The sequence below is a fragment of the Panthera leo genome, chromosome A1, assembly GCF_018350215.1.
Source record: "Panthera leo isolate Ple1 chromosome A1, P.leo_Ple1_pat1.1, whole genome shotgun sequence".
In the NCBI taxonomy this organism is placed as follows: Eukaryota; Metazoa; Chordata; class Mammalia; order Carnivora; family Felidae; genus Panthera; species Panthera leo.
Window position 1 is genome coordinate 176,705,677 of NC_056679.1, and position 20,290 is coordinate 176,725,966.

The window sequence follows — 20,290 nt, forward strand, 5'->3', positions numbered from 1 at the left end:
CAGTGCCAAACTGTGGGTGGCTCCAGCCGGGTTCCCACATCCTGCTGCCCCATCCTGCCCCGAAGCAATGGGGTTCTCCCGGCTCCTCAGAGAGCCTGTCCTCCCAAGGTAGGCGCCAGCCTCCAAGACTCTTCCCGCTCTCCTGCTGCAGAGGGAGGTCTCTGGATGTGGCTTTCCAGTGCAAGAGCCCAAGAAATGGAAAGAAATGAGTTTAAAATACCTCGAGGGAAGGCCTGAGCAGACGCTTTTCTAGTTAAAATGCTGTTTGCTCTGCGGGTCCAGGTCCTCCTCCCATATCGCCTGCAGCTCAGGAGGGTTGGAAAGAATTGCAGGCCTGAGTTCTATGGTCTGCACCGAGGTCACAGGGCACAAGAAAGTTCATCCAGATTAGAGGGATGCCCTGCACCCCCCTCCCTGGATGTTCATTCATTCGCTTTTAGCCCACCCCAAGGCGCATGGGGGTCAGCACGAAGTACAGTTATCACACTGCCAGAAAAGTACCAGGGGACCGCACCATTCGTTGTACTGAACATCTAGGACACTGCTATCCTCATTGCAAATGATGAGTGCTTTTTTCCTGGAGGGAGGGCTGTGGTAGGGGGAATAGTCTTGCTTTGCGTGACTCAGTTTTTTCCTTCCCCTTGGGGATGAAAGCCAGCCGTGGGCCACTGCAGCTGCAAGAAAGGGGGCCATTGGCTGAGGGTCCTCTCAGCCTGGTGGATACAAGCAGTGAGTCATGGGCACCCATCCCTAGCTGAAGGAGAGAAGTCGACGCTTGTTAAGAAGGCCACGTGGCCGGAGGGTTGTGAGTGTGGCTTCTGCCCTCAGAGACTGAGTTCTAGTCTGAATCTGCCATTCACTCACTGTTGGCCTCGAGCCTTCTCCTCTGGGAATGGGTGGCTTTGGTGGCTTTGCAAATTAAGTGAGCTTTTGTGCAGAATGCCTGAGGACAGTACTGCTGGGACAGTTGTCCTTGGAGCTTCCTGGCCTGGGGTAATGCCCAGACACTGGGGCCCTGTGGTTCCTTCCTCAGAGCCCTTGTCAGCAGGGTTAGCCAGACCCTGGCTAGAGCTGGCATTGCTGCCCCCTGCCACGACATGGGAACTGGCTGTAATTGAGTCAGGAGGCTCGGTGTCTCGTAGTGGGCCAGTGGGCAGGGGCTTGTGTGGCTCACTCCTCTGGGACTCTCCCAGGAGCCCACAGGCCCAAGCTTTGTCACACATCCATCGTTCCTCTGCCCCCTTCTCCAAACTGCGGGGTGTTTTCCTCCCATACTTGCTGGCCTGGATGCAAGCCTGCAGGTGGGCAGAGAGCCCAAGCGCAGGGCCCTCTTGAGGTGGTGAAGGGAGAAGGGACTATTGGTGCATCTATTGTGTGCAGGTGGACAGAGCTCTCCTGCCTGCTTCTCTGCAGGCCTATCCCAGGCCATCCTCAGGCATCCTTAGGGTTGCCAGATTTACCAACTTTAACAGGATGACCTGTTAAATTTGAATTTTAGATAAACATGTGATATTTGGGACATACTGACACTACGGAATTAATCATTTTTTATTTGAAATTCAGGTTTTACCAGGCATCCTGTACTTTGTCTGGCCGTTCCACCAGAACCACAACTTTCAAAAAGAAAACAACAACCAAGAGACCTTTGCACTTTGTAGTCGACCATGTTTCTTGAGAATTCACTGAACAAATATAAATCCTTACAGGAGCCTGGCACTTTGACATGCAGGGATGATATACAGATAAACAAACCAGGAATTCAGACTTCAAGGAGGTCAGTGTTCTGAGAGAGACAGGTAGACAGGGTGTTTCAGAGCTAGTCTGGAACTTGGGGAGTAGGCACTTGGGTTCTGGGGAAGTTGGACTTGGATGAGGCGGCATGGCAGAGGTGATCCAAGGCCGATCACAGAGCCGGGGAGGGATTCCACAAGTGGAAAAAGGGAGGGGAATTTCAGGCAGAGAACAGGAAGGCGAAGAAATGGAAACCCCAGCATAAAGTGTGTTTGAGAAAAGCAGGAGAGCTTTGAGTGACAGAGATGCAGCGTGCCTGGCAGGTGCAGGCCAGAAGGACCTGGGGGCTCCTGAGTGGGCCAGCAACCACAAAAGAATACAAAGCATGGACGCCACGCTCAAGAAGGCCATGGCCCCAGTATACACGGGCTGGGGGCCAGGGGTCGGCACCAGAGGTGTCCAAAAGGAAGTCACTGGAGTAGTCAGGAAGCTGGTAGTCAGGGCCCCTCCTGCTGGCTGGGTGGTTAGAAAGGCCTTTCACAGGAGAATGGAGGGGGCAGAACACAGATAAAAAGTGGGAGGATCTTGGAGAAAGAAAGCACCTGTCCACAGAAGGGCTGTGTGCAGTGAAGATGAAGTCAGGGTGGGAGGGACGGGAGGGAAATATTAGAGGGGACTGTGGGAGTCCAGCTCCAGGAAGAGAGAATCTGATTGGTCAAGCCCAAGATCACCTGGCCGTCTTTTGGCCCAGCAAGGGCCAGATATTGGAATAGATACTCCCCCTAAATTGCAAGCAGTGGGAGAGACAGTCATTGTAGGAGATTCAGGGTACTGTTGCTGAAGAAGGAGCTGGTGGAAACCATTGATGCCGGCCACGTGGGTACTATTATTAGCCCATTTCACAAGTGTGGAAACTGAGGCTTGGAAAGGTGGAATAATTTACCCAGGATTGCACTCAGCTCTATGTGCATCATTGACCACAAATGAGAGTATAGTCTCTCTCCCCAGACATGAAGGGAAACATTGCCTTAAAGCACATAAGGATAATATTTTCTAGTCTGCTTAATTAAGCAGAATTGCATGGACCCCCTGCCCACTGCATTGGCAAAGACAGCTAGAAACCCACACAGTGGCGTCACCATTTCCTCCTCCCCAGCCAAGGTGTGAATCAGCAGCCTTTGGCTTCGGGCCAACCTTGGCTGCCAGTCCCTTGCACAGATGTGGGTTTATTGTCTGCCCTGGCCAAGCCTGGCCCCAGGCCGGAGAGAGGCTAAGATAGCCAGGCAGCCTTTGTCCCCATGGAGGTCACCGTCTGTTGGGAATGCATCACCACTGCACTGGGGCCCTGATGGGGCATAGCATGGAGCTGTGGTGACAGGGAGGGGTCTGAGGCCTGGGCTGCCTATTCTTCACTGGGACAGAGAGGTTTGCTCTGGAGGGGGAAAGCCAACTGGCAGAGGAATCCTCAACACAGGTAGAATTCAGAGGGTCCTGAACTTGGAAGGGGGAAAGTTCATCTTTATTTCCATTAGCCTCCGGCCATAACTTAGCATTGCCTTTCTTTGTGAACGAAGGCAGCAGCCCTCGGTGATGTTAGTAATACCTGGGACTTTGTCGCCAGAGGTAGTGTCGTATCACTTTATAGTTATTGCATGGATCCCAAAGATCATTCATTTATCGTCTGCTGGTAGTAAGTAGGTCATTCACTACCGCTAGATTTCGTTAATAAAGGGGTACCTGTATTCGCCGTTTTGGTTTTTGAAACCCTTTCAATATATATAATTCAGTGTAATCCGTTTTCATTTGAAATCCTTTGTGCTTTATTTTATTAATGCTAGATCATTCTGAGAAGTGGTCCATGGGTTGCGTGAGGTTGCCAACGGGGTCCTAAGCTCAAAAAAAAAAAAAAAAAAAAAGATGAAAAACTTCTGGGTAGAAGTTTCCAACTTTGGGTTTGGAAGCCAGATGGCATGGGTTCGACCCAGCTCTGCTGGCTCCCGGCTGTGTGAGCTGGAGTAAGCGTCTTAACTTCTCTGTGCCTCACTTTTTTCATCTGTAAAATGAGAATAAGAATGGCACCTACTGTGGGTTGTTTCACATAAAGGGTTTAGAGCAGTACCCGGCTGTGAAAGGGCTGGGTAGTTACCTGTTAGTATTGTCTTAGCATCATCATTATCACCATTACTTTCCAGACAAGCAACGCAGCTGATATGACTCGGGTGGTCTGGAATGATCGCACGTTGAGAAGCATCCTCTAAATGGACTAGCCCGGGATGCACCCCCTGAGATTTAAAGCAGTTTTCCTGGATGATTTATATATTCGGATATTCAGCGGTGTGGTAATTAAAGCGATGTCGAAAATAGCCTAGATGTTTGTCGTTGGAAATGTGATTAGATAAATGATAGATGGCCTTCGGTGGACTATTAAGGGTTCTTTAAACATGGTTTGTTCAAAGAATTTTTAACGAGATGAGGAAATGCTCACCATCTAATGCAAGTGAAAAAGACAAATTGTATATACAATGTGATCTTCATTTCTTGAGTACTTCCAAAAAGAGTCTGGGGAAGAAATATGCCCAAAACAGCATTTCTGGTGGTGGAAACACGGACAGTTTTAAGACCTCAGACTTTGCTGTCAGGGCTTGTTCCCAGCTGGATTGCACAAGTGACTTGACCTCCCGAGGCCTTACTTCCTCCACTACAGAATGGAAACAGCGATACAATGCAGCCTCATAGGAAGTACATCTAGGCTGTTAGTCGTTGTGAAGAATTATATTGTTTTATATTGCATTATATTTTTGTGTGTTATCGCACGTTTCCCTGGAGGGGAGAGGACAGTGTAGTATGGCAGAGGTGGGAAGGAGAGAGGGAGAAGGAGGGGACCCTGCTTCCCTTGCTCCCCCTTTTCCTGTCTCATGGACTTGTGTATGAACCATGAGAAGCTGGCAGAAAATTCCACACAGGAGCTCGAATTGAGGCTGGGAGGAATATTCTCTGCCAGATGAACCCAGCAGGATATGGGGACAGGGGTGGCCAAGGATACTCACAGAACTTGACCCTTAGGAATCACTACGGTTTTTGCAGGAAAAAGTGCTCCTTGTCTGTACAAAGCTTGAAACCCACTTCTGTAGCCCCCCCCCCCCCCTTATCTGGTGCAAGAATCCCTCTCTCCTTATGACACCTCTACTAGGTGGCTGTCCTCAGGGTCTGAGAGCTCAGTCCTTCCACATTCTCATCTAGTTGTTTTCTCCTCCATGTCCCCAAGCCCAGTGGGACAAGATGAGGCCAGACTTAGGGGTAGGGGGCAGTTGTTTAGGGAGTATTCTAGATTAGTTGGCCTCTTTCTGCCTGTCACCCAACCAGGGCACCCAGCTTTGATTCTGAGGCTCTCAATGGACAAGCACCATTGCAGTGCCCATATATTGGGTCCAGTCATCCATTGACGTGTCTTCTCTCCCACTGGGCCTGAGTCCCTCATAGTCCAGGGCCTTACTCAGGACAGGAGCCACGTGTATTCCTTGAAGCCATAACTGCTTGGGCTCTCTCAGTCCCAAGGTCCCATGATTCTAGGGCGATGGCCGTTGACATTGTTCAGCTGAGACAATCAGATTCCTCCTGACGACCTCCTTTTGCCACCAGACCAAGCCTTTTGTCATAGCTGTTAAGGCACAGGCTTTGGAGGCAGCCAGACCTGGATGCAAATCCCGGCTGTGTCATTTTCTAGTTGTGCAATTTTGGGTGGGTTACTTAACTTCAGTATCTTCTTCATTTATAAATGGAGGAGTCATCCCAGTACATGACACATAGTAAACACTCAAGAGAAAAGTAACTGTAATTCTTAGTCTATCTGGAAACAGAAGGAATCTTCTAACCCTCTGGGATGCTGTTAGGTTGAACCCTATGAAATTGTCCATTTTTTACCCAAATGGCAGTTTCACTGGGTTCAACCTAATGATATGAATTTGATTTGGGCCTAAGGAACTCACTCTGCTTGCGTGGAAGGAGATTCACTACTATACCAGACATGTTGCAGACATTATCCCATCATATGCATTACAACAACCCTAAGAGACAGGAAATACTTTTATTAGCATCTCTGTTTTACAGACGGGGAAACTGAGGCTCCTCAGTAGCTTGCTTGAGGAAGTGTTTTTAGCAGGATCAGAACCCACGTCTGTCCAACTCAGAGTCCGTGTGGTTGGCATTGTTGCTGTCTTGAGGCTGGGCTGCCTGTCCTGTGTGGTGTCATGGACGAATGCATGGAAGAGCTCCCAGCATTCTCTTGAGCCTCCTGGCCCAGCAGCTGGCACATGTGGACCAGAGGCTCCCTGAGATGTCACCTGGGGGACCCCACATTTCTGACCCTCAGTTAGACTGTCTCCGCTTCCACAGTATTCTGCTGCAGTGCCTTTGGCCTTGGTTGGAGGACTGGAGGGTGATAAGGACTTGTGTCAGTTATCCTTCCGAACTTTGGGAGTGTTCTTCCCAAGCCCTCCTGTTCACCTGATTCAACACCTAGATCCTGGTGTCTAGACTCTGGATCCAGGCACAGTGTCCCCTCGTCCAGCCCTTGTCCACAGCCCCACTGAGGCAGAGCCAGAGTGGCCACTAGAGGCAGGAGGCCGGACAGGGAGCCCTTGCAGAAACCCAGACTGGTGACTGTGTTGGCCTGAACTAAATAAGGCCATCAACTTTTCCAGACTCAGTTACCCCATCTATAAAATGGGGAAGACAATAGGTCCTGCCCCATAGGGGAATAAGGATTAACTGGCCTGAGCATGGCCAGTAGTAAGGAAGTGCTCCTTAAATGTGAATCTGTGTGGTTGTTTTGCTGTTTTTCATTAAGAGGGAACCCCTGAGAGACTCTAAGGAGGAAGGAAATCCAGTCAGATGCTGTGTTTTAGAAATATCCCTGTTGAGGTGAGCAGAGGGGCAGGAGGCCCTGGAGGGAGCAGCTGCTGCATCCAAAATGAGGTGGCCCAGGCCTGAGCTGAGGCTGCGTGGTGGAGGAAATAGCCAGCGAGGAGGCAGCATGAGCCAGCGGGGCGGGGAGGACCCAGGATGAGAGCTGGCTGCCAGATTCTTTGCTCTGTCTTCTCTCCTACATCTTTCCAGCCACCCTGGCCCCCATCTCCTCCTCCACTGAACTCCCTCCCAGCTTGGAAGTCCCAAGTCCATGTGACCTTGTTTTAGAAGGTGCCAGACTTCTGGGGTCTTCTGATTTCTGCAGGATCAAGAATAGCCAGGCATCTGCACACATTTCATTGCCTTGGTACCCACTAACTGTAGGTTGGGGGAGAAGTAACAACTATTCTTTATTGAGTAGCTGCCGTGTGCCTGGTGCTGTGCTTAGAGCTTTGCATGCGTTGAATCAGCTGATCTTTACTGTCATCCCATGAGGGAGGCACCACTATTACCCCCATTTTACAGATGGAGAAGCAGGCTGAGATAGGACTTGCCCAGGCCCATGCAGCTAGGAAGTCACAGGGTTTGAACCCAGGCTTCGGGTGGGTCTGGCGGGGGTCACACTCTGGAGTTTTCAGACGCACCCCAAATGTACTGTGCAGCCAGGTTTGAGAACCTGTCGGGGACAGTAGGTATGTGGTTGGGGCCATGCACTGGTTTATGAGCCCATGTAATCTGTACATTAGAGAGCGCCTACTGCTCACAGGCACTCTTTGACTTGGAATATGTGGCCTCATTTACATTTCAAAGCAGAGACTTGTTGCCCAAAGTCACCTGGCTGGTAAGTGGTAAAGCAGGATTCGAGGTCGGCTCTGATGTTCTTGGGAGCCAGGGGAAATGAACATACTTACTTATGGTCCCTTTGACTCCTTTTTACCTGGTCTTCTTGGTTAGGAATGGGCATTCTGAAGTGAAATAAATCTGGGTTCACATTCTGTCATCCTCCTTCACCAGCTGCATGGCTTTGGGGCAGTGACCTAACCTCTCTGAATGTTGGTTTTCTCTGCTGTGAAATGGGGTGGATAGTAAATTTCACTCCATAGGGTTTCCTGAGAGCAGAGTGCTGGGGATTTAGTAAGTGGTCATTAGGTGTTGGTCCTCCTTTGGAAAACTCCTACTGATTCCTCGAGATCCAGAGCAGTTGGTTTTTTGGTTTTTGTGGGGTTTTTTTGTTTGTTTGTTTTTCATCTGGAAAGCCTCTCTGAAGTTCTCCCTGCACAATTAGCCCTCATCCCCTCTGTGCCCCCACAAGAGTCTATAGAGTGCTTCTAGGGAGCCTGTGGCCTGTGATGTCGTCTCTCTTGAGTACCCACTATGTGCCAGGCACTGTGCCAGACCCTTTAGGTAAGAACTGAGACCCATCTGACCTTGCCTGCCTGACCACGTATCCTGGGGTTTTCCTACCATGTCACGCTGCTGGGGTTTAGATCTTGGCTGTGTCACGTGGTGGCTGTGTGACCTTGGGTAAGCTAGTTGCCCTTTCCGAGTCTCCAGATCCCACGACATAACATAAACGAAGTACTTGGCATAGCCCCCGATCAGCCCAATAAATGTGGCCCGTTTTGATTCTTTTTCATTACTTGGGCAGCTTTATCCCTACTGTCTGTGGGGATATCCCTACATACAGATGTGTTGCACATAGTGGGTGCTCACGTGGGCTTCCCAGTTCTGTCCCGTCAGCCCTGTTAACACAGGACAGGTCCCAACTTGAAATCTCTCAGCTCTGTTTCCTGCAAGGCCCCGGGCTCCTCTGAGGCCTGGCAGCCTTAGAGATCCCCACAAGCCCTAAGTGCCTGCCCTGGAGGCTTTCCTAGAAAGCCAGCCTTCAGGTTGGTTTCAGCAAGCCTGGGCTCCAGCTGCCAGCACCTCTGCTTGCCATTGGAAAGTTCCCCATGCTGCTCTGGGCCAGATGTGTGCGAGGACGTGTGTTGGCAGCCAGAGGCCCAGGCTGGAGCTGCACACCCGGCCCAGCGAGTGTTTCCATCAGTTCCATGGCTCAGTATAGAAGAATGGAGGTAGCCTGGCCAGCCTGGAAGTGGTTCCTGCTGCCCGCCATCTGGAGAAGACTCTGGCAGTGAGGGAAAGACAGGCTCCAAGGGTGGGCAGCTCCATGTGCAGGCACACAAGGAGGGGACGGTTGACTGGGTTTCGCAGCATGACCTTCCTGACTGTTCCTTTTAACATAGCTTTACCTCGAAAAGATTTGAGTTGGCCCCAGGGGAGACGGACTGTCTGAGCCTCCAGCGCCTCATCTCTATAATGGGGTTAGCAGTGATAGTGCTGGAAGCTACCTAGAGTCGGGCCGTGTGCCAAGCACCTTGCGTGCATTAGCTCCTGTAATCCTTAGCCAACCCTAAAAAAGTAGGTACTATTCTCTCCATTTTACAGATGAGAAAATGGAGGCTGGAGCCATGCATGAACTTGCAAAGTCACACAACAGCTTCCAGCTATAGAGCCGAGATTCATACCCGGTACTCTAAGGCCAGTGCCTGCCTGTTTTTTTAATGACATTAAGAAGTGATTGATGTGTGTGTGTGTGTGTGTGTGTGTGTGTGTGTGAGAGAGAGTGTGTGTGAGTGTTATTTTTAGTTTTTAGTTGTGTGCGGTAAAACTCCCTCTTTTGGTATAGCATCCTGAGTTTTTATGCATGTGCAGGTTCTCATAACTACCACCACAGACAGGATACGGAACAATTCCATCATCCCCGCCAAAGAATTCCCTCAGGCTGGCCTGGTGGGATGGGAATTTGCTCCTGTGGTGTGCTCTTTTTCTCCATCGCCTGTTCCGAGAAGCCTGGGGGGCGGTGAGAGGTGGACTTCTCTTCCCGGGTTGGGCCCCATGCCTGCATTCTCCTCTGTCACAAAGCTGGTTCTGTTTCTAGTTGAGCTGTCCATTCAGCCATTTCAAGAGCATTGTCACTCTCCAGACACAGAGAGCCTTGAGTGAGGTCACCTTGATTTATGACTGCGTGGCCCTGTCTTGGCTTTTTGTCACTTTGCCTGCCTGCCTGTCCATCCGTCTGCCTTTCACCAGATGTTTCCCAAGGGCCTAATGTCACCCAGATGGATTTGGGTGGCAAAGCCATGGTGCACCAGATGGATTTGGCCCCTGCCCCCTCAAGCCTCCTGGGGGAGAAGGGGTGACAGTCGTGCAAACAGAACGGCACACCCAGAGGAATGTATACAGAGAGAGGGCAGTCCCAGTGGCTGCGGGAACCCAGAGAATGGGGCCAGACCCAGACGTGGGGTCTTCAAAGGCTTCCTGAGCTGACCCCTGAGAAGTAAAGAGGCACTAGACAGGCAAAGGGAGAGGTGTTCCTGCCAAAGGCCATAGCATGTGCAGGGCCAGGAGGCAAGGGAGAGCCTTGCTGGGAGGAAGCCCCTAAAACCCCATAGCGTGCTGCTGTTGTCTTCCTTGACAAGGCTGAAATCTCCAGAAGGGCGGGGGCCTCTGCCTCCTCCATAGCCAGAGCTCCAGCTCTTGGAAGGGAGCCTGGTACACAGTGGGCACTCTGTCCGTATTGGCTGAATGTATGAGCGAATGAATGAACTGAAGTGTTTGAAGCAGAGGCAAGAGACACAATTAGATTTTCACTTTAGAGAGAATGCCCCTTTGTCCCATCTCCCAGCCTCGCACTCCTCTGCCCATGGGTGGTCAGAGACCCTCACCTCCACTGCACATTCACTGCATACCCTATGGACGAGGAGCGGTCGGAACACAGCCCTGAACCAGAGCATCTTATCTGCAGCTAACGCCACAAGCACTTGGATTTGGGCCCCATTCCAAGCATTCACTTAATTGAAAAGATTGGGAAAAAAAAAAAAAAGAAAAAGAAAACTTGGCAGCCAGCCACCCCCAATGTGTCACTTGCTGTAGAGCCTGAGCTTGGTGATTCCTGACGCTGATGTGGGGACAGGAAAGTTCTGGCCTGGGGCCAGGACACCTGAGGCCTGGCCCTGGGAAGCTAGGAGGAGACAGGACCTCAGAGGCTGAAGGGGCCAGGATCCAATCTGAAGTCACCTGCCCTTCGCAGCTGTGTGACCTCAGGCATGCCACATCACCACTTTGGGCCTGAGTTTCCCTCCCCTGACCTAAGGGGGGGCCCCACCTTCCTGGCAGACATTTCATGAGGATTGCACACTCTGTTCATAAAGCACTTAGCACAGGCCCAGTGTTTAGCAGCACATTTCCCAACATGGTCAATAGTTTTGCCTTGGGCCCCCACTCGCCTTGGTCCTGCCTCACTGTGACACCCTGCGATCACCTCCTGGGTCTCCAGGACATCGTGACATTTGGCAGCGTTTTCCCAGGAATAGACTCAACGTACTTTCTCTGAAAAGATAAATACACGGTCTTCAGCACTTCCGGTGGTGTTGCTGCTCCGGGGTGCTGGGAATCAGACAAACTGCAGGGTGTTGCAATTCCAAAAAGAGGTTGGGAGTGCTGACCTACATAGGCCAGATGTTGGGCAGACAGCTGGGGAGAGCCGACAGATCGGAACCAGAGGGAACTCGTGGTCTCCACGGGGAGCGGCAGAATCATGTTTCCCATTAGTTAAGCCTTCGGAGCCCATCCAACTGCCTCTGCTCTCTCCCTGTCTCCTCCACCCTTTTCTCTTTCTCTCCCTGCCTGCCTCCTACCCCCCTCAGACTGGGCTCCGTGGCCCACCTTAGGCCAGCATATTGCCAGAGACTGGAGCCCGGCCAGTCATTACCAGGCTGTCCCCGGGATCCGCCAACCCAGAAACCCAATGAGTGTGGGAGCTTAATGGAAGAGGGGGTTGCACTAGCCTTTTAAAGCTGGTTTCTTACTTAAACTAGGGTCTGCGTCTCCTGGGCGCCCTTAGACATATCCCCAGGAGCCTCCTCTGCAGGAAGTGGGTTCATCTGGATCTTGAAACTGACACAGCTGCCTGATTTCAGGACTGCACGTGCTTTTGCAGTTAAGGTTGCGGCACAAGACAGCTTCTGTTATTGCTGGCTGAGCACCCGCTGCAGAAACTGTGTGACTCTAAGCAGAAGCTGTAGCCCCTCGGTGAGCTGCGTAAGAGACCATTTTTCCTTCCTCCATCTGAAAGGGACTCTGCTGCTCCTCAGATCTGAAGAATGGCATTCTGGAGCAGAGCTCCTGTGTCCTCAGCACCTCCCAAGAGGAGCTCTGAGTCTGGTTCCAACCCTCCTATCTGCCCTCTATGTGACCTGGGCAAGTCGCTTCCCCTCTGTGGCCTCATAACCCCAACTGTAAAATAAGGGATGGTCTGGGGTGCCCGAGTGGCGCATTTGGTTAAGCGTCCAAATCTTGATTTCGGCTCAGGTCAGGATCTCACGGTTCATGGGAGGGATCAAGCCTCACATCAGGCTCTGTGCTATCAGTGCAGATTCTCTCCCTCTGTCTCTGCCCGCCCCTGCTCACATGCACATTCTCGCGCTCTCTCTCTCAAAATAAATAAATTAATTTAAAAAATAAAAAATAAAATAAGGGATGGTCTAGAACAGGATTTTCAAGTATTTTGAAGTCTTGGAACCCCCTGCTGTTGGCAGTGAGGACTGTGGGCAGTGGAAGAGGCCAGGCCCTATCAGAACCTTTACTGATGATTGCCTTGTGGACCCACAAGGTCTGGCAGTCGGGCCTGTAGGCTGCTGGGTTACATCCTTCTTCATATATACAAGAGCTAAAGTGGTGCTGCCTAGTGGAAACCAAGGTAGAGAGACCCAGCCACCTCCCCAGGATCCTGGGGCTCCTTACAGGCCAATTTGGCCACTGGCTTAATCACTCCTAAAGTTCTCCAGACCAGTCATTGTGCAGGAGGCCTGAGCCAGGGCAAGAGGATCCTGTATAGAAATTTGGACACTCTCGTGGAAGTGAAAGAGTCCACAGCTGGCAGGTTGCTGCACCTCTTGGCCCATCCGTATCTTCATTTGTAAAATGGAGGGGTTGATCCAGATTAGGGATGCTGAGTATGCAGCACACATCCTACAATCCCCGTGCCCGTGGCAGACATTGTTAATGGATCACAGAACTCTGTCTTGCTGATGTGCCTTTCTTACAGCCTCTGCAGGAAAACAGCCTCAGTCCCTTCCGCACCACTGGTGCCCTCTCTTTAGATATTTTTTTTTCCATCTCCCAGGTCATTCCAGACTGCCCACCAGCACTGTAGAGCCAGAAGAGGGCTTCCAACTTAAGAAATGTTGTGGGCTCATTGGCCTGTAAACAACGGAACTCCAAACCAAGTGAGAATGGCAGTGGGTTCCACTGAAACAGTACTGCCCTCATTCTCGAGCCTCCTTCTGGCCCCGTCACAGTGTCTGACATATCCACAAACCCCTGTGCTACATATTCTTAATTCAGTATTCTTCAGATTGACTCCATTTTTTTACTTAAATTATTTTTAAAGGTGAGGCTTTCACTGTCTACCATAAATGGAAAACTAGCACTTGCTAGAAATAGAAGGAAACTAAATAAAAAGGAAAAGGAAAAAGCCGTGTGTTCAAGTTGTTCCTGGCTAGTGTTGCCTGCCCTGAGTTGTCCCTTCTTTTCTAAGAAGAGACCAGCAAATGTTGGAGAAAGTGTTAAAAAGCCATTATTGCCAGCCTTTTGAAGGGAGGGGAATGTCAGAGACTAATTTTCCCTCTGTGGGATTCCCTGCAGCTTAGTGCTGAGATCCCGTATCAGCTAGTACCCTCTCGTGTGCCCTGAGCTCCTGTGGACCTTGAGACACAGTGATCTTAGGAAAGACCGTCACTTTGGAAAGCCCTTGGACCAGACCCTCCCCACCCCACCAAATCAAAGCTCTGGCCACTCCAATCCAGATCAAAATGTAATCACTTGGCCATGACTCGTGCAGCAGCCCCACCCCTTCTAATAGTATCAGCTGGGACTTTAAGCTGGGTTCTTTGTCAACCCTAAAAACCCCACGGAATATATATGCAAATATGATGTTGGAGGGTGTTCCCCCGGGTCTCAGAGATTTTATGCACAGGGCAGAAACACCTTCTCATGTTTTCGAGAGTTCATATGATGAAAGCAAGCGTCTGAGATCAGAGCACTCCTGAGGCAGGGGGACAGCTGCTTCATATCATGCTGCCCTGGGGCCGTAGTACTGGGGCCTTTCCAAAAGCTGCAGCCATGGCCGGTGGGTCTGCGGGGGATGGGGGTGACAGTTAACTAGGCTGCTGGGAGCTACCCAGGTGCTTGGCTTGTTTCAGACCAGCCACTGCTCCTGGAGTGTTTCAGGGGCCTCTAAGCTTTGTTCTGATTTAAATCTTTATTCATGGACAGATTGGCCCCTTGGCTGTTGTCTCTTGGAAATGGGGTCTAAATTCCTGCATGCTTAATGGGGGCCCTCCAGGCACTGGGAGCCCTCACCCCCTTGGACCAGGGCTGGACCTGCCAGGTGAGGTGAGGGCAGAGGGCTTAGGGAGCACACATTGAATACCCTCCCTGGTGTCCCAGCCATAAGCTGAGATTCCAACCAACACGGGTTCCATTTCTGGAGCTTAGAAAAAAAAAACAAAAACAAAAAACCCATTTGATCTTACAATGCCATAAGGTTGGATTTTTATCCCCATTTTTCAAAGAACAAAGAGGCTCAAAGAGGCTGAGGACTTAACCCAACTCATGGTAAGGTCAGGACAAAGGCCCCCTCTGCCAACTCCCAACTTCCTCCCACCCCACACTCTCACCTGTGCCATCGGCTGTGCTAGCACCCGGTAGGTGCTCTGTGATGTGGAAGGATATTCCAGAGGGATGGCCCCAGGACTGAGCCAGGGTAGTGAGAGAAGATGCTGTCCTGGGACGCAAGGCAAGAAAGTGGGCCACAGACCCTTCTGTCTTCCTAGAATAGTGGCATCCTTTTTTCTGATTATAAAAGAAAATCTGAAAAATATGAGAAAACTTCAAGAACAGAATAAAAAAAAGTCCTACATATTCCTGCCAACCCAAGCAAACCATATATATGATATATGTATCTCACTGGCTTATACACATAACACACACACATTTATATGCCCTACAGTCAATCTGCAGTATTTGTAAATTCCATACTTGGGAATTTGCCTACTTGGTAAAATTGATTCGTAATCCAGCATCAAAACGTACCACAGTTTTGTGGTCGCTTGCAGACGATGGGCATGTGCACAGCAGCAAAAACACACAGTGTGCGTGTTCCCAGCTGAGGTTAGACAGGACGACATTCTGCCCTCTGGTTTCAGCCCTTATACGCTAAACAAGTGTCTTTTTCATAATCTCTTTAGTGCCATTTTTTTTTGTACTTTTGTTGATTATTTCACCTTTTTTTTTTAATGTTTATTTTTGAGAGACAGAAAGAGAGTGCAAGCGGGGGAGGGGCAGAGAGCGAGGGAGACCCAGAGTCTGAAGTAGGCTCCAGGCTCCGAGCTGTCACCACAGAGCCTGACACAGGACTCGAACCCACAAGCTGTGAGATCATGACCTGAGCTGACGTCAGACATTTAACCAACTGAGCCACCCAGGCGCCCAGTTATTTCACATTTTAAAATGACCCCATAGTGCTAAAGTGCCGTCTAGCGTTCCTAAGCTCAGAAGGGCTGTGATGTGTCATAGCAGAGAAAATACACGTGTTAGATAAGCTTCATTTAGGCATGAGATATAGTATCACTGGCCCAGAGTTCGGTATTAATGAATTTATAATATACATTAAATAAGGTGTCTTTACACAGAAACAGCCAGGCTATATACTGACTGGTTAATGAAAACGTTGGAACCAGAACCTTCAGGATCCTAATCTTGTAGTTCCCCAGGAGCAGTGGTTCAGTATTTGCTAAATCAGTGTTCACAAAAGACTTTATAGAACATAACTACCGCAAATGATGTATATGCATGCACACACATATGTTTATATACAGTACATATAACTTTTTCAAGATGGAGATTACATTTTTTTAGCCTGTTCTTTTTACCTAAGATAGTGCCTGAACTTTCTTCTGTACATCATAGAATTCTTTTCGTTGCATAAAAACTCTCTTCTCGCCAAAAGGGGAATTAACTGGAAGGCCCAGGCCCCTGTCGTGCGTCATAGAAGCCATGGGTGGGCAGGCGGGCCCTGGAAGCAGGAACTGAAGCACTGGCAGGAGCCTAGCAGGGCTCTCCCTCTCTCTCCTTTCTGTGCCTTTCCTTCATTTGTCCCTTTCTGCACACTGAGCGCCCTCATAAAGTGTGGAGGTGCTCAGGCTGCAGCCAACCCCCTGGCTGGAGCTGACATGTGGTCTGATTCTAGATACCTGAGAGAGAGAAGCTGATTGGCCCGCCCTGGATCAGTTGTGGTCAGTTGTGGCCATGAGACCGGCAGGACAGGTGGTGCTTCTCAAGTGGGGGGTCCAAGAAGGACTCTCAGCATCTACCAGAGGGCTTTTTTTTTTTCTGTCTTCTGAGAGCAGTCTAAGTTGAGAAAAGTAGCTTCTAGAAGCCTCAGAACAGAGTAGTCCTCAGAATCCAGGGGTCCCTGTGGCCAAGGCCACACCCAACACCATCCATGAGCAGATGGGGTTCTTCATCCTTTGTGAGGTACCTCCTGGCAAGGTCAGACTGACCTAGGACTCCTGGAATAGTCTTCACCCCTTGGTAGAGGAGGAAAGGCCAGCGTGGGTAAAGCCTGGCACCAGGCAGGCTCACAGGTATGTGATGACCCTGCATTTGGGCCAGACACAGAACTCCCCTCCACTGAGGCTGAGGCTCAGAGTGGGGGTAGGAGGTGGCGGGGGCCTTCCCCGCAGACATTCACGGGGAGGGGACAGGGCCCTGACTCATCTGACAGCTAGAAGATGTGTGCCCTGGCTCAGGTGAGCTGGGCCTGTGTTCCCAGGCCACGCAGGGGCCAGTCCTTCTGACCCTCATGGGGCCTGGAGAAGATGGTAGAAGAGGCAGGGCCCTGGAGGGGGTGGAGAGATGGGGGCAGGTGGGCGGGTTGTGGGAGGTGCATCTGTAGAGGCAGTGAGCAGAGACCAGGTCTCCCTCAGCTTTGTGTCCCTGGGTTTAGCTCAGCATGCTGAGGGCAATGGTACCTTCTCTACACCAACCATTTACCGCGTGCAGGCACCATGCTAGGCACTCTGTGTGCACATTCTCGTGTCATCATCACCCCAACTCTGAGGTTGCAACTATTGTGATCCTCATTTCTTCCAGACAGGAAGCTGAGTCACAGAGAGTTCAAACCACTTTCCCAAGACCACGCAGCTAGTTGAGTAGTTGAAAGCAGAGGTGAATCAGGGCCATCTTAACTCCTGAATCCCACAGCCTCCTGGTGGGCTCTCAAAAACAGAAGAACCAGCATGCATCTTCCTGTAGGCCCACAGTCCAGCTGCAGTCCAGCTGCCGGGGTGGAGGCCTGATTCCCTGGTGCAGCAAGGCCATCGGGGTTAGAGGCAACCTGGATCAGAGTCCTCATTTTGAACTGCAGAGCTCGTGACCTCAGGCAGGTCACTGCACTTGTGTGCCTCCGTTGCTGGCTAGGAAAATGTGAGACATGTTATCCTAACCTGTGGGCTCTGGGGAATTTGGGAGACACCACGGCCCAGCCATGTGCCCAACTCTACCCCAAGCACCCTGGTCATGGTATACCCTGCCCCCACAGCCCTCCCCTCCACCAGTCCATCTCTGTACTGACTTAGAGGAAGTGAAGAAACCCAGCACTTCTGGGCCTGGTGGGAACCCGGGCCTGGGGAGTCTGGGCTTTGTAAGTCACACAGGCCTGACTGCTGAGGTTGAATAAGAAGGGGTTTCCATGGAGGCTAATTCCAGTTTAAGGCCTCCAAGGAGGGAGCAGGAGGAAACCCTTGGGGGCCCTCAGACACCAGTGTGGTCATTCCCAGAGGGAAGGAGTCCCGGCTGCTGGGGGAGACTCTCTGCTCCAGGCAGACGGGTCAGTGGGAGGGGTTGTGAAGCAGGGCACGGAGCACAGAGGATAGGCGAGCCTGAGGGACCATCTGAGAGACACGGCTGGACCAGGCTCCCTTCCCACAGACCTCAGGCCTGCCTCGGGCAGGCATTGCCACCTGTGAGAGCTTGACCACCTGGCATCTCCATCTCATTCTCATTTTTTCATGAAGCATAGATTTTCCACTGTGCTCAGAGCTGGGCATACAGCACCCGGGGAACAAGACAGGCATTGTCTCTTCTGTCAAGAAACTTAGAACCTAGTGGGAAAGCAGACACCTAGCAATTGCAGTAAAGCTTAACTGACATGAGGAAACGGTGATGGGGAAACAGGTACCAAAGGAGACATGTAGCAGGGAGAGCCAACCCAGTATTGGTGGGGAAGGAGCAGTCCGAGAGGGCTTTCCGGAAGAAGTAGCATTTGAACGATGCCCCGTTAGCAGACTTCTAGAATAGCCCACATTCGGAATTTGACTGTTTCCTCATGGTGTCATTTAGCTTGTTCCCCATCCTCTTTTGTTTTCTGTAAATTGGAAATTAGGTCAAGAGGCTTGAGATTCAGGTTAAACATTTGGGCGACAGTACTTGACAGAAGATTTTCTTGATTCCACGTTGCATCACCTCGGGGGCCGCGCGGTGCCTGCTTGCCTCTATTGGTAATGCTGGGTTTGGTCACCTGGCTCCAGTTTGACTGCCAGACCTCCACTGAAACGGTACATTTGTCCCCTTGCTGGGAGAGTAATCCGTGGGGTGATCCTTTCACCGTCTGACTACCCTGATCAACAGCCTTTCACCCTGTGGTTCCGCTTCCATCCAGAGTGGCTGTGCCATCTTGCTTTCCCACCAATGTGTGAGAGTTCTGGTGACCACACACTTTTGTCAGCATTTGTTTTCAGTAATTTTTTGTTTGTTTTTGTCAGCAATTTTTATTCTAGCCATTCTGATAGGTACGTGGTGAAATCTCATCATGGTTTCGGCGTGCCTTTCTCTGATGGTTAATGATGTCGAGCATCTTCTCATGTATGTCTTTGCATCCATATATTCTCTGTGGTGAAGGGTCTGTTTAAATCTTTTGTCCATCTTGTGATCACGTTGGTTGTTTCCTTACTGTTGAGTTTTGAGAGTTTAAAAAAAAAAAACATGCTCTGGATACAAATCCTTTCTTGGATATGCAGTACATGTTTTGAAGGCTGTACCAGGGAGAACATTTCAGTGTCATTTCCAGAGGAACGTGACATGGACTATATAAATCTGCTTTTGTTAAAAATTATTTTTTTAGGGGCACCTGGGTGGCTCAGTCGGTCAAGCGTCTGACTTTGGCTCAGGTCGCAATCTCACAGCTCGTGGGTTCGAGCCCTGCATCGGGCTCTGTGCTGACAGCTCAGACCTAGAGGCCGTTTCAGATTCTGTGCCTCCCTCTCTCTCTGTCCCTGCCCCGCTCACACTCTGTCTCTCTCTCTCTCTCTCTCTCTCAAGGGTAAATGAACATTAAAAAAACCTTTTTTGATTATTTTTTTAATTGTGATAAAATATATATGACATATCATTTTACCATTTCAACCATTTTTTGTTTTGTTTTGTTTTAATTTTTCTTTTTTTAACGGTTATTTATTTTTGAGACAGAGAGAGAGCATGAACGGGGCGGGGCAGAGAGAGAGGGAGACACAGAATGGGAAGCAGGCTCCAGGCTCTGAGCCATCAGCCCAGAGCCCAACGCGGGGCTCGAACTCACGGACCGCGAGATCGTGACCTGAGCTGAAGTCGGACGCTTAACCGACTGAGGCGCCCCTCAACCGTTTTTAAGTGTCCCGTTCAGTGGCATTAGGTGCATTCGCTTTGTTGTGCAACTGCTACCACCATCCGTCTCCAGACCTTTTATTTTTTCATTAACACTTATATTGTATTTAACACCATTGAACACTAACTCCCCATTTCCCCACCCCATCCCCTGGCGACCCCCACTCTACTTTCTGTTTCTATGAATTTGACTCCTGTAGGGACCTCCTATAAGTGGAATCGTACGGTATTCGTTTTTTTGTGGCTGGCTGATTTCACTTAGCATAATGTCTTCAGGGATCATTCATGTTATTAGCATGTGTCAGAATGCCCTCCCTTTTTAAGGCTGAGTGATATTCCACTGTATGTATACAACACATTTTGTTCCTCATTTGGCTGTTGTGAATACTGCTGCCATGAAGAAGTCAGCTTTTAATTCCTTCAACGGCAGGCCACGGAGCGTTAACTGGATTTGGGATATAATCTAAAAGTCGTTGGGGCGCCTGGGTGGCTCAGTCGGTGAAGCGTCCGACTTCAGCTCAGGTCATGATCTCGTGGTTTGTGAGTTCAAGCCCCATGTCAGGCTCTGTGCTGAGAGCTCAGAGCCTGGAGCCTGTTTCAGATTTTGTGTCTCCCTCTCTCTCTGACCCTCCCCCGTTCATGCTCTGTCTCTCTCTGTCTCAAAAAAGGAATAAACGTTAAAAAAAAAAAAATCTAAAAGTCAAGGTCAGATATGTTAGGATTGCTTTGGTTACAAGTAATACAAACTATAACAGGCTTACACAAGAAAGGGAAGGTTTTGGCTTGTGTCCATGAAAAGACCGGGACACTGGGTCCAGGGGTTCAAATGATGTCACAGGACTCAGGCCCTCTCTGTCCCTCTTGGCTGCTTGCTTCTGTGTGGCAGGTG

At 50.3% G+C, this 20,290-nt stretch overlaps 1 protein-coding gene and 1 long non-coding RNA gene across 3 annotated transcripts in view; one reads left to right on the forward strand and one right to left on the reverse strand.

Annotated features, from left to right (window-relative positions):
• The window catches only part of SH3PXD2B (SH3 and PX domains 2B), a 101,328-nt gene that overhangs the window by 8,080 nt on the left and 72,958 nt on the right, over nucleotides 1-20,290 (forward strand). The window contains exon 1 of one of the 2 annotated variants that reach the window (XM_042946674.1): nucleotides 17,155-17,187. The exons of the other annotated variant lie outside the window; for it this stretch is intronic. The gene's annotated coding sequence lies outside the window, so the exon portion shown is untranslated. Of the gene's footprint in view, nucleotides 1-17,154; nucleotides 17,188-20,290 lie in introns of those variants that run through there. 2 annotated transcript variants of the gene reach the window in all.
• Nucleotides 13,315-16,162, reverse strand: LOC122224618. Its single transcript, XR_006204867.1, has 3 exons — nucleotides 15,954-16,162; nucleotides 14,379-14,571; nucleotides 13,315-13,834 (listed from the first exon to the last, which is right to left on the reverse strand). It is a non-coding gene; the product is annotated as an uncharacterized LOC122224618 (long non-coding RNA).